The 10,515-nt window shown below is 45.6% G+C and overlaps 1 long non-coding RNA gene across 2 annotated transcripts; it reads left to right on the plus strand.

Moving 5' to 3' along the window:
* Positions 1-5,745: 5,745 nt before the first annotated feature.
* On the plus strand, positions 5,746-9,871 carry LOC149127182 (uncharacterized). 2 transcript variants are annotated; one of them, XR_016233320.1, is made up of 5 exons: positions 5,746-5,891; positions 6,492-6,563; positions 6,983-7,104; positions 7,254-7,530; positions 7,940-9,498. It is a non-coding gene; the product is annotated as an uncharacterized LOC149127182 (long non-coding RNA). The 2 variants fall into 2 exon arrangements; XR_016233321.1 differs by lacking the exon at positions 7,254-7,530 and having other exon boundaries at positions 7,940-9,871.
* The last annotated feature ends 644 nt before the right edge of the window (positions 9,872-10,515 follow it).

Below are 10,515 nucleotides of genomic sequence, written 5' to 3' on the forward strand. Positions count from 1 at the left end.
GAGAGAGAGGTCTTCCATCCACTGGTTCACTCCCCAATGGGCTGCAATGGCTGGAGCTGCGCTGATCCAAAGGTAGGAGCCAGGAGCTTCTTCCGGATCTCCCAGGTACAGGGGCCCAAGGACTTGGGCCATCTTCCACTGCTTTCCCCTGCCACAGCAGACAGCTGGATAGGTAGTAGAGCAGCCAGGACTTGAATTGGCTCCCATATGGGATGCTGGCACTGCAGGCACTGGCCTTACCCACTATGCCACAGTGCTGGCCCCATCACAATTAACTTTTAGGAAGTTACCACTTGTCGAGTTTTAGTATATTATAAAAAAAAAACCATAATTATCTGAAATGGCTATTAAAGTATTCCTTCTGTTTCCAACTAATATATGAATGTGGAGCTGGATTTTTTTTTATGTTCTTCAACCAAAACAACAAAGTAAACTATATTGAATGCAGAAGTGGAAGGAGAATCCAGCTGTTTCCTATTCAGACAGACACGCGGTTTTCACAAATGTAAAACAATGCCCATTCTCCCTAATTTTTTTTGTTTTGGAAAAATACAGCTATTTTTCATAAAAATGTTATTTATGTTAATGTGTAATAGTTTTATTATTGTTGATTGTTCTTGTTAGTGGATTAAAAAATTAAATGTCTCATTTAATCTTAATGTGCTAAATATTGATATATAGGATCCTCATAAAAGTTTTTGGGGTCCTCAGTAGTATTCAAGATTGTAAAGGGGTGCTAAGACAAAAAGTTTTAAAATCATGAAGTTAAAGTGCAGCTCAGTAACTAAGTGATACACACAGAAAAAGGAAGACACAAGCTGGCTTTCTCAGTCACAACCCAGAGGGCAATGGGGTGGGAGCACAGGGCAGGCAGAGAGCACTTTTTTACGGGTCTTCCAGAACCTCAGATTTTTATAGTTGTACTTCATTATAATTGGGTTCCTTTCTAATCTATAGGTGTGCCTTGGGGTGGACATTCGGCTTAAGGTAGGAAGCTGGTTGGGATGCCCACATCACATACTGGAGTGCCTGGGTTCCAGTCCTGACCCAACTCCCAGTTCCAGCTTCCTACTAACACCTGGGGAGGCAGCAGGTGATACCCCGAGCACCTGGGTCCCTGCCATCCACATGGGAGACCCGGATGGAATTCCAGGCTCCTGCAGCCTGGCATTGCCCAAGTTGTTGCAGTCATTTCGGGAGTGAACCAATGGGTAGAAAATCTCTGTCTGCTTTTTAAATAAATAAAAATGAATTGAAAATATATAATTCTGCTAATGTCTCAGGGGAAGATTCATTAGCATGTCAAAAGTGTACAAAAATGGTTAAGAGGCACTGTTCTAGGGTTATGGGCCAAGGAAGGGAGTGTGTAGATGGTTAGAAACTTAGGGGACCTGGCACTTCCTATTCAATGTGCCATTGTTGAGAACTTGATCAAAAGGGCCACAAATAGCTGAAAAATTGATTTCTATCTGGAAGGCCATGAGTTTTGCCAAAACTTGGGGGTGGGTGGACACTGAATTACTAATAGGAATAAGGGGATGTGGGACATTAGGGTGGAGAGGTCACAGCCCCTTTCTGAGGGTCTGCTGGGCTTGGTTTCTTCTCTGTTGGCTGCTCTTGCTTTGCTTCTTTGCTTCCAAGCCAGCCCCAGAGAGGCTGTTCTTCCTGCCCCTCCGTGACGAGAAGGTTCGTTCTCTGAGCCCACCCCACCCCTCTTCTCCTGAACACTACACAAACAGCGTCTCTGACGTCAGGGTTGTGAATGTGCAAATTAGCGAGATGATGTGTCCAAGTTCAGAATCTGGTTGGATAATCTCAAAACGCCTCACCCCAACCCAAGTACATGTTTATTACAAAGAGATAGTGCTACAAGGGAGAGAAATGGAAACTTTATGGTGGAGAAACCTGGAAGACAACACCTCAATCAAATGATCAGTGTTAATATTCTCAACGGTACAACATATTATCTACATATGTCTGCTCACATGAGCCACTGGGAAAGGCACGTCACCTCAATGCTGTTCTTCCCCCAGACCATAACCTTGATCTAGCCACAAGGAAGCATCCTAGAAATCCCAACTGAGAGCCGGCGCCATGGCTCACTAGGCTAATCCTCCGCCTTGCGGCGCCGGCACACCGGGTTCTAGTCCCCGTCAGGGCGCCGGATTCTGTCCCGGTTGCTCCTCTTCCAGGCCAGCCCTCTGCTGTGGCCAGGGAGTGCAGTGGAGGATGGCCCAGGTGCTTGGGCCCTGCACCCCATGGGAGACCAGGAGGAAGCACCTGGCTCCTGCCATCAGATCAGCGAGGTGCGCCGGCCGCGGTGGCCATTGGAGGGTGAACCAACGTCAAAGGAAAACCTTTCTCTCTGTCTCTCTCTCTCACTGTCCACTCTGCCTGTCAAAAAAAAAAAAAAAAAAGAAATCCCAACTGAGGAACATTTTGCAGTGTAACTGACCAGCAGTATTAGAAAGTGTCAAGATCATGAAAGACGCAGACATAAAAACAAAATGCAAATCCTGAATCCTGAATTGGATCATGGAATAGGAAAAATGACATTAGTGGGAAAGCTGGCAAAACTAAGGTAATATCAACAGCTTAATTAATAGAATTAATTAATAGAATTAATAGAATCACAGAATGGAATTCATATCCTGATTGGGATAGTGGTACTATGGTTATATATGAAATAATATTAGGGGAGAATGCAAAAAGGGCATACAGGAACTTTATTGTTCTTCTAGCTTTTCAGTCAGTGTAAAATTATTTCAAAATAAAAAGTTAAAACAGGTGCCAATGTTGTGGCACAGCAGATTAAGCCGCCGCTTGCAACACCGATATCCTGTATTGGATCACTGGTTTGAGTCCTGGCTGCTCTGCTCCTACTCTAGCTCCCGCTAATGTGCCTGAGAAAGCAGCGGAGCATGGCCTAAGTGCGAGGGTCCCTGCCGTCTGCCTGGGAGATCTGATGCACCTCCAGGCTCCTGGCTTCCATCCGGCCCAGCCCTGACTGTTGTGGCCATCTGGGGAGTGAACCAGAGGATGAAATAGATCTCTCTGTCTCTTTCTTTCTCTCTCTCTGTAACCGTGCTGTTCAGATAAATAAAGTCTTAAAAAACAGTCACCAAAAGGCAGGGAGGTAGAGAGCTAGGACTGTCCTGGATGAGGGTCCCTTGCCAGGGTTTTTACTACCCAGTGAGGGCCAAGTCCTAGAGCATCCCTCTCCCTTTCAGAGCAGAAGCAACCCCGGCCAGGCAGTCTCCAGCCTTCGCAGCAGAGCCCGACCGAAGTCTGGGCCAAGCAGGAGACAGTAGCGCATGCGCCTACTTTCTCTGGACCTTTATTTTCTGACCTTTACAATGGGAGGAATTAATATTTATCTTACAGGATTTTTGGGGGGTGTATTTAAAGAGATCTTGTCTCTGAAGCACAACAAATCCTTAACAGCTGTTCTTGTTACGTTATAAAGGAAAGTCCGGGAAGAGTCTTGTTACCATTTAAGCTTAAGGAAAGTATCCACATAAGTGTTTATAAAGTGCTCGAATACAGCACACATGCTGCAAGTGAAGTTACTATCAGTGATCCTGAGGTCAGTGCAGTGCTACCGGCTTTAACTAAAATTACAACACTGCTGGGAAATCTAATTTAATTGAGACACACTGTAATTTGGATTACATATTTTTTCTAATTTAATTCCACATGTCTTATATTTTCACATAGTTGTTGGCCTATAAATTATTAATTTAGTCGCTTTGTTTGATTATATTTTTTCTGGCATTGCTCATCAGTGCTAACATGTTTAAATGTCGGTCTCAGTGGTTGCTGAAAGCAAAGTGATGTAGGAGGGAAACACCCGGATGACCCAAATCTAATAAAAAAAAAAAGGCTGCTTTGTTTTTAAAAATTGCTTTATGATACGAAGTTGGATATGTGTCTGACCGCTCTGCCTAATGTACTCTCATTATTCAGTCTGTTCTTAGAAGGGGGAACCAGCGGAGTTTGGGATGTCCTTCTTGGTGATCAATTTTCCTGTGTTTCTGTAGCTCCTGCGATGCCCAGCTGGACCTATGCTACCATCAGTAAGGCCTGTGGGTCTGTGCCGGTTTGCAAGCTCTTACTGGTCTGCAACAGCAAAAGAGAGTAAGCGCCTAGCAACTTTGATGGCAACGTGACGGAGTTGTTTCATGTCCGTCCAAAAAGAGAAAAAAGGCTCCGATTCTTTGCCTTTTCCTTTTCTTTTTCTAATAATTTATCATTAGTGTATTTGACAAACATTTCATTCTGTGGCGCATTCAGGACGTTGGAATAAGAAAACACACCACCTCATCCTTCCCCAGGGAGAAGCACTGCTCTGAATCACGGGGTGTGACTGGCTGGGGACGAAGCCAGGTCACTGAAAGTGTTCGATTAAAAGGGAGGTGTTGGGGCCGGCACCGTGGCTCACTTGGTTAATCCTCCGCCTGTGGCGCCTGCATCCCATATGGGCACCGGTTTCTGGTCCCGGTTGGGGTGCTGGATTCTGTCCCAGTTGCTCCTCTTCCAGGCCAGCTCTCTGCTGTGGCCCAGGAAGGCAATGGAGGATGGCCCAAGTGCTAGGGCCCTGCACCTGCATGGGAGACCAGGAGGAAGCACCTGGCTCTGGCTTCGGATTGGCGTAGCTCTGGCCATAGCAGCCATTTGGGGGATGAACCAACAGGAAGAAGACCTATCTCTCCCTGTCTCTCTCTCACTGTCTATAACTCTATCTGTCAAATACAAAAAAAAAAAAAAAAAAAGTAATGAAGGGAGGATGATCATAATTAAAAAAAAAAAAAAAAGGGAGGTGTTCTCTTCCAGGTCTACACATCTGTAAACACGATCTGAGTTAGCATCAGCACCTGGAAGCAACTGCGTCTAGATGAGAAGCGTTGGTGGGCACCATCCCCTGATGCCTGTGAACCTGCATCCTGAGGGATGAGCTGTTCTCTTGCTGGGAACTTCGTTTCAGCAGTTATGTTAAACTGACGCTGTTCTAACTACCATGGTTTTCTGACTGGCTTCTTGTGTCTATTCTGGTCAGGATTTATCCTCCACAGTGTAACCAGAAAAACAATCCTAGCAAAATGCAAGGTGTTTGTGTGTGTGTGTGTGTGTTAATTTGAGGCTTAAAATTCTCCATGAACTTTCTGTCACCCATAGGATAAAGCCCAAACTCTTTAGCCCCTGTTCTAGATCCTCCAAGGACGCGGTCCTGGTTAATTTCTCTAATGCATGCATTTTAGAAACTGATTGCTCCTTGCACATCTCCTTGTCCCTTTTTCTTTTTTAAAAGATTTTATTTATTTGAGAGACAAGATTACAGACGGACGACATATCTTCCATCTGCTGGTTCACTCCTCAAATGGCTTCAATGGTTGGAGCTGAGCTTGAAGCCAAAGCTGAAGCCAAAGCCGAAGCCAGGAGCCAGGAGCTTCTTCTAGGTCTCCTACATGGTTGCAGGGGCCCAAGCACTTGGGCCATCTTCCACTGCTTTCCCAGACCATCAGCAGAGAGCTGGATGGGAAGTAGAGCAGCTGGGACTCAAACTGGTGCCCATATGGGATGCCAGCTCACAGGTGGGGACAGCCTACTATGCCATAGCACTGGCCCCATTCCTCTTGTCTTTGAAAAGTCTGCTTAAATGTCTCATTATCTGTGTGTAGCAGGTAAACCTGGCGCTTCAGTGGATGCTGGTTTTAGTCCCAGCTGCTCCACTTCTGATCCAACTCCCTGCTAATGAACCTGGGAAAGCAGCAGAAGATGCGCCAAGTACCTGGGGCACCTGCCACCCATGTAGGAGAACTGGAAGAAGCCCCTGGCTCCTGGCTCCGGCCTGGCTCAGTCCAGGCCATTGTGGCCATCTGGGGAGTGAACCAGTGGGTGTGATGGAGGATCTCTGTCTCTCCTTCTCTCTCTCTGTAGCCCTTTCAAAATAATTGTAAAAAAATTTAGAAAAAGAAAACTAAAGAATAATACTTAAATAAATATCTCGTTGTCTGTGAGACTTTTCTGAGCTTCTTCCTCTCACCTCTGCCTCTCCCTCATGCTGCCTACTTGTTTCTGGAAGCAAAAGACAGATATTCTACTATTCAGTTCTTAAACCTAGTGTTTGGTGTTGTGTCATTCCTTTGGGGGCTACTTGCAGGGGAGATGCAGATGCAATGGACACTCGAGTTCTGGAAGTTGCTGGGGGGGGTGACTAGGGTGGTGCCCAACCAGGGACTCTCCCAGGCTTCCAGTGGTAGTGGGGGGTGGCTAGGGGGAGCACTTCCCTGATGTGGCTGCTCCCTGGCTCGGGCACTGCTGAGGGGAGTTGCCGTGTGGATAACTACATGATTTGCTTCACTCTGCTGACATGCAGCTGTTTACTTAATGGCATTCTAACTGGCCAGGAAAACACTCAGTAGATGAAGACTAGTATTTACTTTTATCACACAATATTTTGATTAATTAACCCCAGCACACTCTCCTTTCAGATAACTAGGTTAAGAAGCTGTGTGTGAAGTTTCCTGTGATTCAATTAAATGCAATGTCTTGGTTGTAAAGAGGTAAAGGCCTATTTAAATTCTTATTTTATAGCAGTAAATTAGGCACTTGGTTAAATGAACTCTGATATATGGAAAGAATAACCCCACTGTAGGCAATATTTGTATTTGTCAAACCATTACTTGCTCACAATTCAATCAATTGAAGCATTTCTTGCAGTAACTTGGTTTACTGCTGATACTTGAATATAATTTATTAGATTAAAAATGTGTTCAGGTTGAATTAGCTTTATATTGCCACTCAGATCACTGAGTTTTTCTGTTGGATCTTTGTTGAATATTTGCAATCATCTGGCCCAATCCTTTGACTTAAAAAAAAAAAAACTTACTTAGTTATTTATCTATTTGAGAGGCAGAGAGAAGGGGAGGAAGGGAGGAAGAGAGAAAGAGAGAGAGCTCTTATCTGCTGGTTCACTCCCCAGCACAGGGCTGGGCCAGGGCTGGAGCCAGAAGCCAGAAGCCAGAAGCCAGAAGCCAGAAGCCAGGAATCCAATTACTTGAGCACTGCTGTGTTCCATCACCATCGCATGCTCAGGGAACTGGGGTAAGGAGCTGAGCTGGGGATCAAACCCAGGTGCTCGAATATGGGACACAGGTGTCTTAACTGCTAGGCTAAACACCCACGCTGGGTTTTTATTTATTTGTTTAAGAGAATCTTAAAAAAAACTTTCTTTTTTTCATTTTATTTGAAAGGCACAGAGACAGAGACAAGGAGAGAACCGCCATTTGCTGGGTCACTCCCCAGCCAGGTCTGGGCCAGGCCAAAACCAGGTCTCCCCAGGGGATGGCAGGCACCCAAGTGCTGGAGGCATCATCTGCTGCCTCCCAGGGTTGCGTTACAAGAAAGCTGTATTGGAAGCGAAGGAGCCAGGACTCTAAGCAAGCACTCTGATTTGGGGATCAGGTATCTCAAGTGAAAACTTAACCACTGTGCCCAGCACCCACCCCTGCTGACCGGAGCACTGGAGAGGTAAACTTGCTTGTCTAAAGTCAGAGGGGTATTTAGTGGCTGAGCCGGCCCCAGAACCCAGCTGATGACTGTATTTCCTGAATAAAGATCGGAAGATATGACTGACAAAGGCAGTTTTCTGTTTTGTAACTTTATTTCACAACATTTGGTAATTCATTGAGCAAAGAGCTTACGTGGATGAGAAGATGAGGTTTGGTCTGTCCTAAAGTATCTAATTTACCTGGTTCCCAGGAACTCCACAGCATGGAGGGAGAACATCAGCTATCCCAGGGCTGGTGTCTGCTCCTCTCTTCAGCCCCTGGCGAAACTTCCGGGATCTGTCGTGGTGCCTTTCACACCGGCTCTCCGCTGTCTGTCTTGGATCAGTCTCACTGCCAAATCATCACTCTGTGTTTGTTTGCCCTTGCAGAGAGGCTGGAGTTTGGAGTTGTGTGAAGGCGTTGAACTCGTCCCAGGGAGGGCAAGCTGTTCACAAACATGGATATGCCCTCTTGGCTGGAGCCATTGCTGGAAAGTAGCCATCCGTGCACTCCAGCTCGTGAGCCGGCCCGCCTAACCCCCTCACCCTCCAGCCTGTGCTCGCCTGGTCCTCGCAGTGGCCTGGGAGTGGGCCGGATGCATTGGAACTTCCAGGACAGTGCTCTGCGTCCCCTTTCCCTTCTACTAGCTGAATGCCCTCTGGGATGGTGAGTTCAAAGACGGGCAGAACCGGGTCCTGCGGCACCACAGGATGAAGATCTGCCTGCTGGCTGGGAATTCCCCCTCGGATTGCAGGGGAACAGAAAATAATCGTCAATTGCATTTGAGTCTTTACACAGGTTGGGTAGGCTACAGCAGTGTGAACATTGCCCTAAACCATCCAGAGTCTCTGGTTGTATAAAATTTCAGTTCTGCTTTGAAGGTACACGTTCACCTAAAAATTAGTTAACATGTGTTTTTACAAAATATTTAATTCAGCTGAGCGCTCTGAGTGTTCAGAGAGGTCTCAATTTCCCCCAAGAGATTAATAAAGCAAAATGGATCGAGACACTTGATGAAGCATCTAATAAACAAATTACTACTTGTCTAAATTTTGCTGATATCATGCTGTTCACTTCCAAGCAAGTTCACTTTTAATTTTAATATCCTTGCTTAGAGGTGAAGGATTTGTTCTTGGGATATAGACTTTAATTTTTATGTGATTCTCGTGTTGTACTTGTGTTTATTTGCACTCCACCTTTCCCAAAAGAATTTGCAATGATGTATGAAAAATGACTTAGCAACAAGGTTAATAAAAGAGAAAAGGAGGCTATAGAAAAAGGGACGAGGGATATGTCCTCGCTGTCATGGCTCACAGGGATACTCTGACTGAGTTTCAACCTTGGGTCTAAGTTTCTTGGCAGTCAGGTAGGTGAGAGTCAATGATAAATTACAATCAGCCCTCAGAAAGGAGGAAGTGGGCTCTTGCCTCAGGGGAGACAAAGCTTTGTCTGGTTGCAAAGCCTTGAAGAACCAGCCCTCAATAGACCTACCAGGAGTGAAATCAGAATGGATTTGTATGACATCTCCAACTCAGTTTGATGAAATAAATCTTTGATGCCATTGCAAAGGAAAAACACTGGTAGGCTGTCATTACTGAAATCCTTTTGTTTATTTTGTTTCCACTGCCTTAGCCCTTGGGAACTTAGATGCCTGTAGATGAGGATCTTTGATATGTTCAGTTTAAAATGTAAATTTCCCTGGGGGGCTGGGGCAGTGGGGCAGCGGATTACACTGCTGCCTGCGCCTTGCTGGCATCCCCTAGGAGCACTGGCTTGAGTTCCGGCTGCTCCACTTCAGATCCAGCTCCCTGCTAATGTGCCTGGGAAAGCATCAGAGTGCTTGGGCCCCTGCACCCACATGGGAGGAGTTCCTGTCTCCATTGCAGCCATCTGGGAAGTGAACCAATGGATGAAAATTCCACCCCCCACCTCTCTCTCTTTCCCTCTTTTTGTAACTGCCTTTCAAATAAATAAAAATAAACCTTCAAAAAATTTCTCTAGCTCAAGATGGGTTAGTTCTGAACTAAATTATTTTTTCCCTAAAAGCATTGTGAACAAAGTGTGCCATTAGTCAAGGTGCACTGATATTTGAAGGTGATTGTTTTATCTTCCTTGGGAGGGAATTTGGTTTTTGCAATGTATGTGCTTGGACTTCTCATAGAGTGAGGGTTTATAGAATGGGATTCCTGCACTGTGGCACAGGCCACTCTAATTAGACATTTTTAGGTACAGGTGTTTATTTCTCAGCATACTTTCAAATACTCCAGGAAAATTGCAGCTCGTTAGCCATCATCAGGCAAGAAGATTGAGCTCCAGTCAGGGGCCCCATATACTGAAAAGAGGCCTTAGACAGGAACCCCAGTACCCTGACGCTTCTGAGCTTGGTTCTTTACTTAACAGATGCCTCCTTTAAATACTAGTTCACTGTTTTCAATTTAATGCAACAAGACTCTGCTAAACATCTACAATAGAAAAGACCACTCCCTAAATATTTCTGAGCCCCATGGAATTCTTGCTTATTTCTATATTTCCTTAAACCCTGGTTGCCTGCATGGAATACAGGTGGGTAATGTAAGAGAGATCAAAGTGAAATAAAATCAGAAATTATAATGTTAATCTCCAATAGAATAATGTTACGCTCCATACTGTTAGTAAAATGGTGCAGTCTTATCTGTGGTGTGACAGATCATCATCCTAGACTCTAGCGGCCCCCCACCATTGCTGGGGAAGCCAGGTGACCCCATGGCCTAACCACAGGTGTCAGCTCCAGCCCCACCCTAATGGGATTTGTTGCTCCTACTTCCCTGACCGCCTGCCCCCTAGCAAAAGTTTAACAGGACTTGTTCCTGAACGGGTGCGCTCTTTCTTGATCTCTCTCTCTCCTACCCTCTCCTCCTCTCTCACCCTCTCGTCCTCTCCCCCTGGCTTCCCTCCCCCGACAATAAACCTTTCCTCTAACTCTGGT

The sequence above is a fragment of the Oryctolagus cuniculus genome, chromosome 4 (genome assembly GCF_051225735.1).
Source record: "Oryctolagus cuniculus isolate XC-2025 breed Fujian yellow rabbit chromosome 4, ASM5122573v1, whole genome shotgun sequence".
Classification (NCBI taxonomy): Eukaryota; Metazoa; Chordata; class Mammalia; order Lagomorpha; family Leporidae; genus Oryctolagus; species Oryctolagus cuniculus.